Source organism: Numenius arquata, chromosome 3, assembly GCF_964106895.1.
Source record: "Numenius arquata chromosome 3, bNumArq3.hap1.1, whole genome shotgun sequence".
Taxonomy (NCBI): domain Eukaryota; kingdom Metazoa; phylum Chordata; class Aves; order Charadriiformes; family Scolopacidae; genus Numenius; species Numenius arquata.
The window spans coordinates 63934624-63953303 of NC_133578.1; the positions used below are offsets into that span (position 1 = coordinate 63934624).

General features: G+C 39.3%; 1 protein-coding gene across 1 annotated transcript in view; it reads left to right on the forward strand.

Annotated features, from left to right (window-relative positions):
* The window catches only part of COL14A1 (collagen type XIV alpha 1 chain), a 120474-nt gene that overhangs the window by 11261 nt on the left and 90533 nt on the right, over positions 1-18680 (forward strand). The gene's annotated exons all lie outside the window — the stretch shown is intronic.

An 18680-nucleotide genomic window follows, 5' to 3' on the forward strand; every position in this document is an offset into this window, starting at 1 on the left:
TCTGACTTCAGTGGGTTTTTCTTCTTACCATACATACTTTTGTCATGTTGTATTTGTTAACACTGTACGAGTTTGTTTTCATACAGCATTTCTCAAGCTGAGGCACCCTTGACTTCGTCGCATTGGGGAAAATGTTAGCTAGTATTTACAACACTTAAAGAAGCAAGTTATACCTGCTAGTGCATGGTGGCGTAGCGGATAAGTGATCTTTCTTTCATGTCTGGAGGAAGACTGAGTTGGAAGAAATGAGACAACTGAATAAGGAAAATTTGATTTATTTTCTTAATGAAGGACAAGTGATAAAAGTTGAAGGAGGGAAAACTGAGCCTGTAATAGGAAAATGTTGATTAAATGCAGACAGAGGAAAGTGTCTGCCAGAGTGTGGGAGAGGATTTATGCTTTTTCATGGAGTAGGGGCAAAAATATAGTTGGCAAGAAGAGATGGGATCTGCAGTCTCTCCTTTTTAGGATTCTTGTTTACTTGCAAAGTCTTTAGCTCAATTGCTTTCCTTCTCCTTGCTAAACTTCTACTCATCTAAACTTCTTAAGTTGCATTGGGGCAGTTTGTATCTAGACTTCTGTCTAGAACTTGTGAGAAGCTATTGCTTTACGTTTACTGTAGCAGGTTTTAATAGAAAACGGGGTTATATATTTGAAAGAAAGGCAAAACCTGCAAGCTTCTTGATCAACAGAACTGACCAAAAAGAAAATGCTAGTTTTCATGAATTCTTGATTTTGTTTAGCCCTATTCCCAATCCAGCTGTATTTTAATGTAAAGTAATAGACTATTTTCCTACTGTCTAGCTGTTGCATATTTCTTCCCTTTGCACAGTATAATGATTATTCGAAGTGATGGAGATTCCAACTGAATGACTTCAGTGGGAGTAGGGTGAGAGTCCAAGCAAAAACGTTGTGCAGAAATAACAGCATCAGCAAAAAATGCATAGCTGGGATAGAAGTGGATTCAGAACTGATACACAGAGAGTAATGGTATAAAAACTTTCCTCGTTTAATGTATAAAGACCATTCCACCTCAAATTGAAATTGGATCAAAAAAAAAAGTCAGGGAGAGTCTGTGAAAGAAATGGATTAAAGAAGTAAGAGCAAAATTTTATGGCAAAACCATGAAGAATAACTTGATCCTCTGCAGATGTTTGACAGGAAATGATTTGAGTATGACCAAATGAATTCAGGCCAGCAGTTAATTGGTTTCATAACAATTTAATATATGGCTAAATTTGATGGATTTAATAGCAACTCTTAATACATTCTATGGCTGTGTTATGTCCTTGATTGAGTTGGTAAGACCTTAGGAGTTAACAGTATGAAAGAAATCATTAGGTACTGTAATATCTGAAAAAATAGAGCAGTCTTTGCCTACAAAACAAATTGAAAACAACCATTGTCCAGATTGGTACTGTCAGTGGTTGTGGCTTCTGCTCTTGTCTTGACTGAAAGAATAGCAAAAGCTTATTTCACCATTTCTGCAAGTATTAGAGTCAAGTTTTGATGTAAGGAGGTGCCTTCTGTGAACATTTACCCTTCTTACAGAAGGATTTTTAGATAAGAAGTACCTAGAGTGTCCTTGCGAGACTTAGAAAGGCAAAGATCATCACTCGGTCTCCTGCATATGGAGGATTGTCTGGCAAAAATCTCTGGTGTGGCTACTAGGACAGATTTGGCATTTAGTAGGACAGATGATCTGAAATCAATGTTTTGGGACAAAACTATTAAAGTGCAGTAATACACTTGTCAAAGCATGTGAAAAAGCATGTGGACTCTCTCAATAATGCAAGGTCCAGTTTGTGCATTATGATAACTCTTGTGACCTGATAGACATGTACCTTGATGATTTTCCTGAAAGGCATAAAAGGTACATAATCATAGAAATTTATTGTTTATAAAAGCTTAGCTAATATATTTTATTCAGGTTCACATAATAAAGACCAGAAATTTCACTTTCAACTTCAGTGGGACAAAGATTTCACCATGGCCCTTCTACTTACAGAAACAAACTCTTCACTAAGAAATAGAAGATAGATATCTATATTGACGGTTTCAAAGAGTCTCACCCCTATTTTCATCTGTGGTTTGGAAGACTGATTCTGCAGTGCTGTCTTCTATTTGATTGCCACTCTCTGAAGAGTGGTAGATATTGTTGGGAGGTGTGGATGTTGTCTCCTAACCTCCCAAATCTACCTTTTCTTCTGTCCTTAAATTAGCTTACATTTGGGTTTCGCTCTGTTTTTATGGAACTCTGACAGTGCTTTGTGTGGATTCGTAGTTATTTTTCCAGCAGCTTCAGTAACCTAGATTAAAATTTTCCATCTATTATGTCCTGCCCATTCAAGTAGTTTGAAAAGATTTACTCCTTTCTTTCCTGCTCTGAGTACTATGCTGTTATCTCAAACAAACCTCCAAAGTATATCCAGTAATGTCATTGTGCTGAATTAATTCAGGTTTAATGTCTAGCACTCCTCCATCAAATGTTCACTTTTTATATTTGATTTCCAGAAACCTTCTCTAGTTTTTCTGCAGAACCACTTTCAAGTCTTGAAACATCTTTCTATATTTTTCAGAACCTGTCAGTTTTTAGTTCAGTGATTTATCGCTGCTGCACACTCATGTTAATAATGTCAGAAGCCTTTTCTCTTTCTCTCTGAGATAAAGTTCACAGACGCAGCCTCTTTCAGCACGCACTGATATTTGAGTACTTGTACCCTGGCACTTCTCCAACTCCCTCATGTACAAAGCTCCTTTCTGTACAGTGACAGGGGTTAATACATTCTGTACCTTCTCAGATGTTTTACAGTTTCTCAAAGAGCTTCTATGAGTGATTCTCTAATCAAATCCCTTTGAGGGAGGGGAGAATCACGGTGTTTTGACTATGTCCTGTGCTAAATATGCGACTATAGCCTTTCTCTGCAGAGTATTTTTCTGTGTGTCTGAAATGTTTTAGCCACCCATCTCAATAAAAACAACAAAACACTGAGGGCCAGTTTTATTTTCTTGCTTGCGGACTTTATTTTGGGGGTTTTTAGTTGAGAGATGTGGTGGGTTAGCCTAGGCTAGCAGCCAGACTCCCACCTAGCTGCTTGCTCACTCCCCTCCCCAGCAGGATCGGGGGGAGAAAATGGGAAGAACAGGAATGAAAAAGCTCCTGAGTTAAGATAAGGACTGGTTGACTGCTTGCCAGTTATCATGGTAGGCAAATGGGGAAAAAAATACTGAATTTATTGCCAAATAAAATAATTTTAAAAAATTTGCTAATGCGGGTGGTGGGACAAAGACAAACATTAAAACAACAGCTTTCCTCTCTGCTTTCCCAGGCTCAACTTGACCTTCTTCCTCCTCCCAGACTCCTTGCCTCTTCCCTTGTTATCACTGCAGGTTACATTCAGTGCAAGTCCCTTCAGAGAAGAAGAAAGCAGTGTGGAAGGGGTGTTGAGAGGTAATGGTCAGGACGTAGTGGCTTCTCCCTGCCATTCCTTACTTCTCCAGTGTGGGTCCTCCACAGGCTGCAGGGAATATCTTCTCCTCCATGGAGCACCTTCTTCTCTGACCTTGGGGTTCCCTCTACTGTTTCTCACTCTTTTTTTTCCCCTCCTTCCCTCTCTGCCTGGCATTTTTTGCCCTTCCTTAAATATGTTTTTCCAGAGGTGCCTTTGGCTGTGCACAGGCACGGGGCAGCCCCTGGCCTCTTCTCAAAAAGGCCACCCCTGCAGCCTCCCTGCTGCCAAACCTGGACACAGACACCCACTACAAGAGGCGCTCTTCTAATGCTCTATTAGAATAAAGCATTTACACGGTCTTAAACCTGTCCTGTTCAGAAATTCCCTTACACGACTCTCAAATTGGGATGATTTAGGACAGCATAGAGCGTGCATGGACCAGATTTCTGAATGGTGATAAGCCTTCTACAGCCTGTAGACTATTAAAACTATGAGAAATAATCTTTTATGGGAGTTTATGTGATTTATGTATGATGCAATGTAACAGTTACGTTCTCATCGTGAAGGGCATGTAATATAGTCATACAGTAAGTATGACTTGGTAGGGAGGTCAGAGATCTTCACGGCACAAAACAGGCTGCTTAGTTCAGCCTTCCCCAATGCAAATTACATTTCATCCCTGGAGCATGTCCATTAGGGGCAGATGTGGTGTTTTTTACTGATTCCTATGAAAATCTAGTGACGTATGGCCTACTTAAAAATCCTGGGAGAACTGCAGCTTTTTAAATCCCTTAGATGCTTCTTTTTCATGGAGCTACCTTTACCACATGCCAGGAACCAAACTGGCAGAACATTACCTGAGCTGCCTGGGCTGGTGTGGGGGCACTAGATGACTTGAGAAAAGGAGTATTGCCCCTCAGTTCCCTGCCCAAATGGAGTATACAGGAGGAAACTCTAGCATAAATCAAGTGTCAATAAAAGCTAGATCTGAGTTTCTCATCACGGAAGACAGAGGAGCAGGTAGAAGTTTAGGAAAGAAAATTTATAGCTTATCTCTGGGATCATGGGTATATGAAGGACAATGTCGGAATAGAAGAATTAAACACTGGGTGACTGAAAAATAATGTAGAAATCATAGTGGGCCTCAGGCATAGGAGAAAACTGCAGAAGCTCTTTTTAATGTGCTGTGTAATGCCATACCTTGTCTGCCACAGAATATAACAGAAGGGTCCAGATGCCAGGTTATATTATCTGTATGTAGGTAATAACATGAACTAATGTTAAAAACATTGAATAGTGATTTCACGTGTCTTGATCAATATTCCTGTGTTTGTATGTTAGTTTAAATAGAAAGGATTTTGAGGAGGAGGTAAAAATAACCTGTAAGGATAAACAAATGTTTCATTTGAAAGAATTTAATACTTGTGATCTCTAGTGAATTTAATATTATTAGTGATGCTATTATTATTATGCATATATATGGATACATACAAGTTACAAATATCTGGAAAAGTGACTGCTCACTCAGTCAGAATTCCCTCTGACACATGCTGGTTCTGCTCTTCTATTCATTTTCTTCACTAGTCAGTGCTGCACAGGGAAGAGATTTTTGGTTGTATTGTATTAAATTCAAGTTTTTAGCACTTTCACGGTTCAGTATCATAAAGTTCCATAGAAAGAGAACTGAAGCCATCTGTCATGAGGTACTTACCTGCTACTAAGTATTTATGCCTGCAGTGTCTTTCAGGTGAGGGTGCACTGCCAGTGCTCTGAATCATGCAGAAACCATGTCTCTTTGGTGCTAGATCTTTTGTAGTCTTTCTTCTGAATGTAGCTTTTAGCTTCCTGGGGTCCATGTCTAGAAAACAGGTGGAGTTCTCAGCTGCCTGCAAAAACTGTGTAGACATATCCAAAGTTGTTCTGTTTTGCAGTGAGATAGCTTTTGATTTTTTTTCCTTCCTAATGTATTTTACATTATTAGTGATTTTATTATTTACTTTATTTCTAAAATCTTTCAAAGCAAATGTTTCTGAATGTTTTTTTTGTATAGTATTTTTTCTTCCAGTGTTATGCACGCTATCAGATAATGCAAAAGGCATATCATTTCTCAAAATGACGTGATATATATCTGAGGTTTCTATTATAATAACTCTTAAGTGAGGTCACATTGGTCTTTGGATAGTGGCAGAAATGACAGGTGCAGTAAACTTGAAAAATACACTGATTTGCTTTCTTCCAATACTGCTATCACCTTTGATGCAAATAAGCTTTGACATTCACTCCGTAGCTGTTGAATGGCACTATTTAAGCGGAATAGGAAAAAATCTGCAGAGAGGTATATTAAGATACTATTCAGCAGAAGAGACTAATTATCTAATTTATTAACTGGTCTGTTTAGTTAATGTCAGATGCTTCAGTAAGTATTACTAGACAGTGTGAAATGACTGCTATGAGGTATTTGACTAAACCACAGGAATGAATACCTTCTGAACTTCTGCTCTGTTGGCTGTGTTTCATAGTTTTACTCACTTCATCCTGGCTAATGTAACTGCAAATGTTGGTTTTAGTCATGACATTTTTCTATTTTCTTATTACTTACTGAACTCCTAGGCTATGGAACTCGTTAACTTTGTCTGTACGCAACCTATAATTGGCCTTACTAGCAGTGTTTCCCTGAGCTTTCTGGAGGGCACTTTAGCTCTTGTATTATGAGCAAGCAGAGGAAAGAGATTTTGGCTATGCTGTATGGGCATTTTCCCCCACTGCCATTCTGTGCTTCCTAAACAGTCCTTATCTTAGCCCTTACGCGTTAATCTGCTTCTGTGATCTGAGGGTCTAAGCAAAGTTTATTAGAAAGTACTTGGCTCTCCCACTGTCGAGATGATTTCTTTTTTTGTCTTGTGTTAGGGATCACCGAATCCAGTAGCCCGGTAGAAGCACGCAGGGTGTCCCAGCTTCATGCCCCCAGATGCAGCCAGTAGCAAGGATGAGCATGTTGTCCCAATAGGTCTGGGGTGATCAAGCACAGGGCTTGGCCAAACAAGTACTAACCAGCCACATGTATAGATGGAACTGGGACCCCTTTATGCTTTTATACTTCTATTTTTTCCATGCTTGTTCCTCCCCAAACTATCTTGATCCCTCCCTTTCGTTGCTTTTAGTTCCTCTCCTGAACATATCATACTAAATCTTGTACAATCCCCAGATGCTCTTTCCTGTATCCCATGAGTCACATTACGCCCTAAGCAATAACCCCCACCAGTCTCAACTATCAACAGACCATCTTATGAAGTAAGTACAAGCTATAAAAATGTGACTACAAGTTATAAAAATGTGTTGCTGATTTTGGAAGATACCAGCAAGATGAGACCCCTGTAATTAATGTTTAGTTTCTCGGTCTATGCTGTACTTATACAAGAGACAAACACTGAAATACTTGGCCTGAGGCTGCATAATAGGTAAAGCACAAGGTCACCAGGGAAGTATCTTGTGACTTTTGATAATCCCATGAGTATTATTTGCAGATCAGTGGTGAGGTTGGTTTTTTTTATGTTTTGTTTTTTTAATTAAAGCTTTTACTTACCTTTTTTTTTTTTTTTTTTTTTTTGGTTCCAATGCAGTGCAGTAAAATATCGAAACATTGATTGAACTAGATGTAACCAAGTTTAATGCAAAACTCTTCCTGCTGAATGTGCTGGCCTGCTCAGAGATAGAAGTCCTTGAGTTAGTTAACTTATCCTCTGTTACAAAGTGTAAACATGACCCTGGCTGTTAGTCTTCAGCATCAATTTCTTAGGTACTGCAGAACAGGGACAGATGCATTTCCTACTTTGGAGATATGGTAAGTCCTTTCAACATCGTGGAGTACTACAGTACGACAGGGTTCATTTTTTTACATGTGTAAATTAAAGTCTGCATCAAAAAGTATAGTGCAGTTTAGAGCTATTGATTGCATTTGTCTAAATAGTAGGGTACTGTCTACATTTCCCTTAAAGATGTATATAAATCATACTGAGACTATGCAGGCGGTGTCTGTAGAGGGTATGTGGGTGCATTTCCTACTCATGTGCTGAAACAGGATGCATGTTGGCTGTCATGTAATTGCCTCACAGCTGGGGACACGTGCTCTGTGTAGGCTGTTACGTTACTTCAAGACTGCTTTTTTCTCAGTTTACTTTTGAGTTCTGTGCTTACCATCTTGACAAAGATTTTAGTAGTCTTTACCAAAAATTGCTTTCCAGCACTGTGGCGTGTAGTGACATGCAGTCTCTTGATTATGAATAGTTCTTGTGTGTGTGGTGTATACCTGCTTGTTCTAGCATTTGCTAAACGATTAAAGGTAATACGAACATAACAATGACTCTATTATCCATGCTTCTTTAGGGGGGTGGCCTCAGATCCCTGTGCCTCTCTTGAGAAGACAGGGGAATGCTTGGACCATGCCGCAGCATTTTGAGAACATTTTGGACCGTCACAGAGCTTTGGAACCATTTATAATTATGGTCTCCTCACCACAGTCTTCTGACCACTCTGAAGCTGCTTAGCCCAGAAATAATTTTGTAGACCTATTTTAGTTTTAAACTCCATCACTTTGGCTTTGCACTCACTTGGCTTTGTTCTGCCTAACCTTAGCCCAAGCAGAGGATCCATGATGCATCCTGTCTCAGCTTTCACTAGTGAAAGTAGCACCTGACCATCTGATCTTTGCCAATACGACACTCACTTAAACGCCTGTAGCCAGCCTGGTGTGTCGGTAGTTTCACTGCTGGTCAGATCACCATCCTGTTGTTGTGCTAGAAGATCTCTGATCTGGACTCCACTTAGAACCTGCCCAGCAACGCTGTCAGCAGGCCCCATGCTAGGTTGGCAGAGCACAGGGCTTTTTTGACAGTGACTATTTTTTAACTTGTGTGATGTGAGTGATGGCTTCCGATTCTTCTTCTGACTCCTCGTGGACATCATCTTATTTCTCAACTTCAGGGGATGTAAATATCTCTTTAAAAACAGGAGATGAAGTAGACTTATCATTGCTTTCTTTGACGTTTGGATTTAGGACACCACATCCAAGCCATGTTGGTTTCTATGCTTCTCGGAAGGTAGAATTTGATAAGAGGCATCCATTAAGTTTCCAAGCTAGTCTACAAACCTGTGAGCCACCATGCAGAGCTTTGTCCATTAGAAATTCCCTGTTAGTCACTGGAGGACTTACAGGAGGACACTGTTGCAAGGAAACTCTTGGGTAAACTCCCCTTTGCCATACGGAAAGTTTAGCTCATTGTGCTGTGGATGATCAATGCTTATTCCAGGAGTTTATCACATGAATTTCTCTGGAGGACATAGCTAAGCTTTTGTGTTCTTTGACTACTAGTTGCAACTTGGATTTCCTTTTGCAATGGCAGTACTTTCATGGACCTAGCCAGGATCCTTTGGCAGACTCCTGCTTCCTGCCTCCCACGACTGGAAAACCTGATAGGAAGTGTCAACGCTGACATTGACATAATTCTTAAATACTTTTCCTTTGCCATCATTTTGGTAGTTGCTTTGGAGAAAACCAAGCAAACTACACTTAGAGATTGTAGCATTTACATCTGCCATCTGGCCAAACTAAATAGCCATTAGTTTACTTGCAAGTGGGTTGAAATAATCTGAATACGAGAGAAATATATTCTTGAGAGAAAGAAAGCTTGAAACTGAAGACTCAAAAGTGGCTGTGAAGGCTGGAATTGGGAAAGGTTCCCTTTGAGTAGTGCACTTTGATCCTGACAGAAGGAATCCCGATTGAAGTGAGATCAAGGAAGAGAGAGGGAGATATTTGGGTGGGAGGGGTTGATCTTAACATAAGAAGGGTTTCATATATTTTGCCATGTCTGTTCTGCACATCTATAAATTTGTGAATAATTTTAGTTATTTACCTTAGCCTGGTTTGAAATTCTTTAGTTTGTGTATGCCAGACAAACCTTGCTTTGTTCAGAAAATAAAAAGCTTGGCATTAGACATTATGGCCAGTCTCCATTCTTATCCAGGGATTCTGCTTATCTCCTGGCTCCTCCTTTCTGTAGGAGGAGCTGCTTTTCGTCAGTCTGTTAACGTCATATAAATGGTTGTGGTTGTACATTACCCCATACAGTCTTCCAGGCCAGGCAGAAGCTGGAGATTGAACAGATTGCCTTTCTGTTACCCACAATCTCCCTCCCTGTCCCTCTTTAGGAACTCTCCTTGAATGCATCTGCTTCATTGAAAAGTAGAGATGGTGTTGACATAAATATCTAGAGAATCTGTAGCTCAGGAAGAAAAAAAAAAAAAGCTTTATAGCTCCTTTTCTACTGAGTAGAAAAAGAGACAGGCTGTCTTGGACCTAAACGTAACTTTCAATTTTGTCATAAAGTGATCCAGTTCCTAATATCAGAACTACTCAGCTTCGTAACCCTTGAGTTATGTTTGTCCTCATACCTCCACAGTAAATCTGTATAAGGCTTGGCAAGTCTGAAACATTGCCAGCTGAAAGGGCCCAGAAAGGAGGTTTTTTTTTTTTCTTTTGTAGATTTCCCCAAGGCACTAACTTTTTTTGTGCAATCCATTCTTAGTTGAAGTGAGAGACTGCTATTCACGTTCTCGAACGACTGATTAATAGAAGCTCAGCTGAACGAACAGTCTTTCATTCTTTTCAGATTGCTTTTCATCTCTTCAAGTCATTAGCTCTTGAGCATCCATCCAATCCACCCTGCGCTGGAGTGGCTGCAATCTGCTGGCAGCAAGAGGCTCTTACCTTAAGCCAGGTTCGGGCTCTGTGTTGACATGCTTTCTTATTGAAATACTTTTGCTGCTGCCATGCTGAGACACTCCTTAGCAGTTCATCATCTGGCAGCATGAGTGCTCTTAATCTGAAGTCTGCAGGCTTTCTCGTGACTATGTATCTTCTAGGTAACTATCTCTATATATTATGAGTGACGGCTGCCTTAGACGTGAGACACTATGTAGTCTTTGAAACTGAAGCTACATAATAACAAGTTAAAACTCTGAGCAGTTTTTAAAATTTGTGTGGCCCTTAAAGGGGGAACTAAATAAGCTTTGGGCAGGTGATAGCAGATGGATACATTAATAATCATTGAAGTGCAAGACCAAAACCCTCTTGTAAGAAGGCTCTGCTCATAAAGGATTGGTGCATTCATCAGCAAACTTCTCTATCACAGATTTTCTTTCCAGTTGTATTGAGTACCCTGATGAACAAGCTGCCTTGTGTTGTGCTCTGGACAGCAAAATGGGAGATTAAGGTTACTGTTTGGTACCTCTTTTCAGAGACTGTGATCCCTGAGATGGCTTTGTCCTGAATGCCACTGGAAGGTGCTGAATCTTTTGCTTTTCAGCTGTCTGCTGTACACGTTCCCTTTCAAGGCTGTTCCTTACCCTTTCAGAGGGGAGTCTTTTTTCACAGTCTGTCTCATTCATTTGATTCTAAGACTGTTGATCAACATCAAGCAGGAGTTTGTACCGAGGAGAGATGATTTCAGGGTCATTTCCAACCTCACTGCATGTTCTGAGGCTCTGCATGTTCTTTCTGGACCTGTTGATACAGGAGACTGATTCTGGATTGTCTGGTTGTCAGCACCCTTTGCCTGTTGCCCTGTGTGCCGAGTAAGCCTTGGTGTTACAGCTGAGCTATGCTCCTTGGTTAAAAAGGTGCTAGTTAGTAGCTGAAACAGAACTTACCTGACTGGCTGAGTGGTCCATGTGTTCCGCCTCAAAAGTGTTCTCGCCTGGGTGGTTCGTTCTACTGACTGTACCAGTCTGTCTGCATATGTTGAGGAAGTCACAGAATCACACAGAATCACGGAGTGATAATGGGGTTGGAAGGGACCTCTGGAGTTCATCTAGTCCAACCTCCCTGTCAAAGCAGGTCTACCTAGAGCAGGTTGCACAGGAACATGTCCAGGCAGGTTTTGAATGTCTCCAGAGACTCCAGCACCTCTCTGGGCAGCCTATTCCAGTACTCTGCCACCCTCAAAGTAAAGAAGTTTCTCCTTGTGTTTAGATGGAATTTCTTATGTTCACGTTTGTGCCCATTACCTCCTCTTTCCTTATCTGACTGCTAGGTTTCATGTCCCTGTCTTTTGCTCATGAAGTGTTTGTTTGGCTCGTTATTCCCCAGTAAGTTGAGCCATGGTATTCTGGTATTCTGCTCTCCTGGAATCCTCAAAGAAGCTTCTCTGGAACACCAACCTGATGCTTGAGTATATTTAGTTTCTTTGTACGCAGGAAAGTTAGCAGAATTAGGGCTGTATAGTAGTGCAGACAGCTGTTTCAGAAGTAAATGTTAGTCTCAGCAGGGTCTTTGCTTGGGTTTCGTTTGTTTATGTGGTTAAAAATGTGTGGTAAAATTTCTGGTCTTTTGCACCAATCTTTCTAGTAAGTATGATAAAGGAATGAGAGCTGTAAATTGCATAGGAATGGTAGCTCCTTCCAAAAGACTAAATTGGCTGGAGCCTGTGAAATACCACTGGTATCTCATCTCTCCTCTCCCTACCCTCAGGACCTTTCAAACTCAACATCCAAATTTAGCTCAATACCCAGGGGGCAGGGAGGTCATGTCAAACTGTGGCAGATGTTTCTGCCTTAAGAGCTTCATAATGTTTAGTGTTTTTGTTCTCTAAGAAGTAATAATAAAGTGTCAGTTGCAAGCAATAATGATGTAGCTGTTAGAGGTTGGTTGAGATACGTTTACGACTTTGATGGGGCAGTTCTGTTTAGCTATGCCTTAAAAACAGAAAATGACACTCAGAAGCTTGTGTTTTGTTCCAACAGAATTACAGGTGCTTTGCCAGCCTTGTGTTGTGGTTCAGGCAACTGTTAGTATTTTAATTAATCTGGGAATAGGAAACAGATGGTGGGAGGGAAACCCTAAAACCGATCTAATAGAATGTAATGGTGCAACAATTATTACTTATTGGAAAAAAATTAACAAGAACAGCTGAAAAATTATTTATTAAATATTTAGCATTTTTTCTTTGGAAAAAAAAGAAAAAGATCCTCTATTGAGCTCCATAGAACTATTTTAATAAATTTTTATATGGTTGCCTTCACTCTGCTTTTCACGCATCAGGGTAGTCTAACTATATGTGTGCATATTGAAGTACATGCTTTTCATTAAGGGCCAGCAGTTTCAATTTGGTTGTGGCTATTGTAAATTTCTACGTAGCTACTGGCCAAACTAAAACCAAACCCGTAAGTCTAAGCATAGTCTGTACCTTGTGATAGGCATCTCCTTTGGTTTTAACAGCTCCCATAACGGTTGTATACTTTGGATAGCAGCCAGTAATTTGTCTAGATTAATTGAAATAATTGTCTTTTACTCAGTGCAAATTTTAAATTCACTCTTACACCTTTAGAATTTGCCATTGTTTCTGGAAGATGTTTAAAAAAATATCATAGGCAACGTAATCATTAGAGTCCTATTACTTCCTATGCAGAACTTTTCTGCGAAATCAGATTAGTATTTTTCTCATATATTTGCAAATTAAAGATTGAAAATTGCCTTCCTCTGTAGCGTGGAATTGTTACAAAAATCCCTGTACTAAAATCTTTAGGATAAGGTTCTGCATCAGATTTTTGGTTTTATTTTTTAAAAATGGAGTTGGATTTGGAAATAAGCCTTGTAATTTCATTTTAATGCCTTTGAAACACTATAAAGTAGTTATAAATGGCATTGAATGGAAGAAAATATTCAGTAAATTGAGATTTATTATTAGTCCTTCTGTAGCTTAAAAATTTAACTACCCACCATATATGATAGTGACGACCTGGTGTGCCTATATGCATTGTTTATCTGGCTAGCTGGATGGTACCGTAAGTACAAGAACAAAGAAATAGTAAGTGAATGGAAGAGACTGGAATCTTGGACAGAAAGAAATGTTGCAGGATGGAAGACATCGGTGTAACCTGCCTGAGGGGAAAATATGCAACATGGCTATTTAGTAATTTGTTTATGGTAGGGAATAATTACTTTAGTGAATGAGAGGAATTCGAAAGTCTGAACTAGAGGAGAAGAAAATCAAAGATTACCTTAAATGCTCACTTAAGAAATGGTATCAGTGGTGTGTTTATTGCTGCTTAGCCTACTGATCAGTACTTCAGTACAGTGCAGCGGCACAGACCTTTGGGATTCTTCTTTGATTAGGTCTCAATGAGAATTTTAAACAACCACAAAATCAAATCCTCCGAGGAAGACTTTTCTGTTTTAATATTTGTCTGCTTTTGCTTAATAGCACAGATCTTAAAAGATGGAGAACTAAATACGTGGAAGCTAATTATGGTAATCCTGTTGCCAGGGTCTCTTTGCATTGGGTGGCAAACTATCAACTACATGGATCTGAGGGAAAAGGTCAAGGGATTGACACATGACATCCAAAATCAGTGGTGCTTCTGAAGATCACTGCATATTTATATTTATATGAGCATATATAATTGGTTATATATATATATATAACCAATATATTTATATTGGTTACATTATGATAATGTAATTTCAAGAAATTCTTGAAGGTAATATAGGGACTTGAATTTGAAAGTCTTCTGTGCTGTAACTGTACTGCACCATCTTTTTTGTTTCTGGCCACAACATCATATGTACCTGGATCTATAATGCTGGGCTGTAATGTAACAGTGTTGTAGCAGTTCAACTAATTTTCAATTAGTTCTGTGTTAACGACTTTCATAGATATGCAGCTTGTTCTTTGAGAGAGGTTCTTTTCTGTTTTTTGGGTTTGTTTTTTAACCCATTTTATTAAAGCTGTAACTTAGTTACAAGCTTAGGCACAGACCAACTCTTTATCATGGTTTAGAGGGATTTATACATTAATTAACATTGAGGATTTCTGAGTGCCAATTTTGTCTGCAGCCCCATGATTAACTGCCTTCTAGATAGCCAGAGAAAACTGACTCAGGGATTTGATACTTCACTAAAGCAAAGGGAAAAATACCCCTTTAAATCCTGGCATATTTGTTACATAGGAATGGAGCATAAACATGACCATATTAATAAAAAATATAGTTCTCTGCCTTTAAAAGTAATTTAGACTTTGAGACAGTTGTTTCATTTAAAACATCCATGCACTCGGGGGCAGAACTGAGAGCAAAGAGCAGTAGAGAATTATCACTGTAATCTGCAGGAGAGTTTCTTAGGTTTCATGTACTTTACAGGAGGGTTGTGGACCATTTTCAGTGTAAATCGTTATGGCTAAATGGACACAGTGTCTTGCAGTGTTGAAGTTTCAGGAAGGATTTCAGCAATGTGCTTTGTTCTGTGTTGACGTGTTGCCTTTTTGGAAGAGAAAGTAAAATAAATGTTTTGAACTCTCAGTTTAAATGCAGGGTTTTTTTTAAATGTATTTTTTTAGCTGGGTACACAGACCAAGAGAGTTTAGTGTTGCTCTTTGGGAAGCTGCTGCAGACATCAGGTGCTTTGGTACTATCAATCAGCAACGGTCTGCCAGAAAACATCAGCACTTTCTTTCATAGTTACCTTTTATATTTGTTCTGTCTCTCAAGTAAATTAAAAAGTTAAGGTGCAGGAAGAAAGTTCTAAAGAGTTTTTCTAAGCTGGTGATTATTTACTGGAGAAGTACAAACATCGAGTGTGTATGGAAAGGTGCATAGAAAATGACTTTATGCTTCCTTCTCTCACACTTGAGAATTAGCCCTAGTATATGCATGCAATTAATGTGTTTTATCAGCTACTGCTTTAACTTCTGCTTTTTGGCTTTAAATTCAAAAGGTATACTTAAAATAGTAACATTTATTGCTGTATAATTTTTGAAAGAAGCAAAATTATTGAACTACAGCATTCACAGTCATATGTGTGTGACATGATTAGACACAGCAGATTCAGTAAATCTTAGTATTCCAACCGCCCCAAATAACAAATTTGTAGGCCTGCCAGTTGAGCTGTATTAGTTTCCTGGAACAGAACAAGGTGCATGGGAAAGGGCTGGCTGCTTTATTTTATTTCTTTTTTTTTTCTAGGGAGCAGGGACAAACTTCTAACCTCGTTGGGCTGCTCTTTCAACCTAATGATGTTCCAGCATTTTGAGTCCTTCAAATTCAAGCTATGGCTGGATCTAGTTCAAAGAAAGCAGTTATGTTGTATGCATTTGTCTGGTCTGGAGCCTGACATATGGGATGTGTTAAACTGAGGTCTAAGTGCAATGATGATATCACCAGCACAGTGCAATAATATCAATGTCAGAAGCGTGGACTAGTGACTTGCTGAATTTTGGAGCTTCACAGCGCCTCATGTCCCTGTATTTTTTTTAACCCTTTTTTTAGAAGAAGTGACATCTTCCTGAGGTAGATTTATATTGCCCTTGTCCTTAGCGGTGCTTCTGCTCAGCAGTGGTGCTGTCAGTCACTGAGGAGGGACTGACTTTTCTCTGTCATTTGTGCTTTATTCACAAGGTATTTTTCACTCGCTTCTGTCATCACGCTTCTTGCCTTTTGTGCTTTGTTACCCCATGAACGAGTCTTCCATTCATATTGTATAATTAACGACCTCTACTTGAACTTTCTTCCTCTCCTTCCATGTATATTTTTTGACTTTTCCACTGTGACAGAAAGTAGGAAAGGAAACGACATATTGCAAACTCAGAAAGAATTATAGTCTTAACTTCTAGCAAAGAAGTGTGTGTTTTGGCTCTTGAAAATGAGAACAGAGTTTCATACCAAGGGGAGGCAAAATATCAAGTGTGTTTCTGCAAAATGTATCAAAACTGTGCAAATTGAACTGGTTCTTCTAAGGCATTGAGCCCTCTTGGGTGTCAGTGCCTGTATTTGCTGCTTCTCCTTTTGCCTTTCAAAGAGCTTTCAAAGAGTAGTAGGATTAACTCCAAGAGTCACAGAGCTGCTACTCTAGTCTAAAATATCATAGTTTGTATTTGTGTCTAAGTAAGGCTTGCAGGTTTTTTTGGTCAAACTTTTGGTTTTTACCATTGCTCACTGAACACATGGGTGAAAGAATAACAGCGGCTTGAAAATGCAGCCCCAGAGAAGCGGTTGGTGTTTACAGAAGTTTGCAGACCCTGCTCTGTTCTGTGCATCCCCCTCGCTGCCAGAGCCCTCTGCAGTCCTCACCTGCCCTCCATTCCTTTCAATGGGACGTCTCAAGGGGCACATTTTGCAGGCTCCAGTAACTCTCCCTGTATCCCAGAAAGTTCTAGATGGACCTTTTTTTCCAGCATTGCCATTGTTGGCTTCGCTCTCAGCCAAACTCTGACACGGGTCTTGATAGTGCTGTAGTCCTTGCACGTTGGAATTGCCAGCAAATGCATCGCCTTTCATGTCTGTGGGCTTGAGGGATCAAAGGCAGGAAACTTCATTTGGTAGATGCAAAATTCCTTCCATGCTGCTTATTCTTTAAAAGATTTCCCTGAAAAAAGGACTGAAATTCTTGATGATCATATGACAGTTGGCAATACTGAAGCAGGTTTTGTGCAAATATGTTGTCCTAATACATTGCTGGTAGCCTTTAGTGGTATGCTGCTGTCTTTGGAGGTGAAATTTTGAGCCTGTGGCTTCATTTGTGACATGCAGAAATGAGCAGATCAAGCCCCTTCCTCCTCAGTTACCTTCCTGGCAGAGTGGCACGTTCCTTCTGTCAAATAACGCTAGGAAGATTGTAAATTTGTTACAGAACTTTTTTACTTGCTCCCCATCAAATTCCTCCACCCACTGGAGACAGTTGCTGGTGTAAAATATATAAGTTCTTTTTCTGGCTGTAGGGTATTTGCAATTCTGTCATTTTCTCTAACCTAAAAATCTCAGGCTCTGTTATTGTTTGTTATGGAATGCAGCACTTGAAGTAGAATAATGCTATCTATATAACATCAGGAAACATTATGCAAAATTAGGAAACTGGTTTCCTCCCTACTGTCCAGCTCTAGAAACTGGTTTCCTCCCTACTGTCCAGCTCTAGAAACTGGTGAGTATTGTGTAATTCAGAGGAAAGTGGTACCTTCTCTCTCAATACTGTTCTTTCGATAACCGAGTAAGGAGGAAACAGGCACAACCTGATCACAGTATTCGAACTTGTAATGGGCTAAAACATGGAGTGTGGGAAGCTTTTCTTATATGGAATTATATGCTGTCCATCCCCTAAGAAATGTTTTTTTGAGAAAATTGCCTATTAAAGTTACATTTAGATACTTGAAATGTTCGAAATTATCCTCAAACCCTATAGGAATTCATGACCATGTATGGTTTTATGGGAAGATTAGTGAAAAAGGCATTTGCTAGAACTGGTAATGGAAACTGGCTAATCTCAGTGGGGTGTGTAAATTATTTGTTACACACTGTGTCTTTTAGACTAACTTTATAAAGTAGGATGATATGGTGTCTGTATTCTATCAGGTTTTAAAGATTTCTGTACAACATGTTATTCTGTTTAATATCTCACTGTTGTTTATTCCATTTTAGGGAACTTTCTACAATTCTATTAAGTACAACAAGGAGAAACATAAGCAAATAGTGGGTGTACAGAAGTAACAAAACCTAAATGTTTTATGCAGAAAAGATTCAACAAGTATCTCCTATCTACGAAGAGAACGAATCAAATTTTCACATTCTGTGACATTGCAGTACAATCTTGGATAAACCACACATGCTATTTTAACAAAAAAATAATTGAATGATACTATTTGCACTGATCTGATGATGTGGAAATAAAATATTGAAAGGAATGCCTTTATTGTTTCCTTTATTCTTTGGGTTTTGCTGCACTGAATGGATTTACTAAAACCAATAAAAGGCTTTATTCACAAAGCCATGACTACAGGATTAAAGAAGCCTTATAGGCAAATCTTGTTGATATGAAACGAGTAAGACCAAGGGCACTAACTGGGTTTCATAGTAAGCATAAGATTTTAGAAGTTGAGAAGGGAAATACAGCCACAGAAATCCTGTTATCCTCATTGGGTTGTATGATTAAACTGCTGGGATCATACTGAAAGGGTACAGCTGTACTACAGTACAGCTGCTTGGATGTGAATCAGGGGTCCAGTTCTGTCATTCTTACTGGTGTTGAGTAGCGTTTTACTTTGCCAATAGTTCTTTTGACGCTTAAGAAGATAATTATGGCCAGTGTAAGAATGGCACAACTGAACTGCATGTTAATGGGAGACAAATACTGCAACTAATGCAGGCTGATTAACAGGAAGTTTATTTGGCAAAGGCATTTAAAATGTC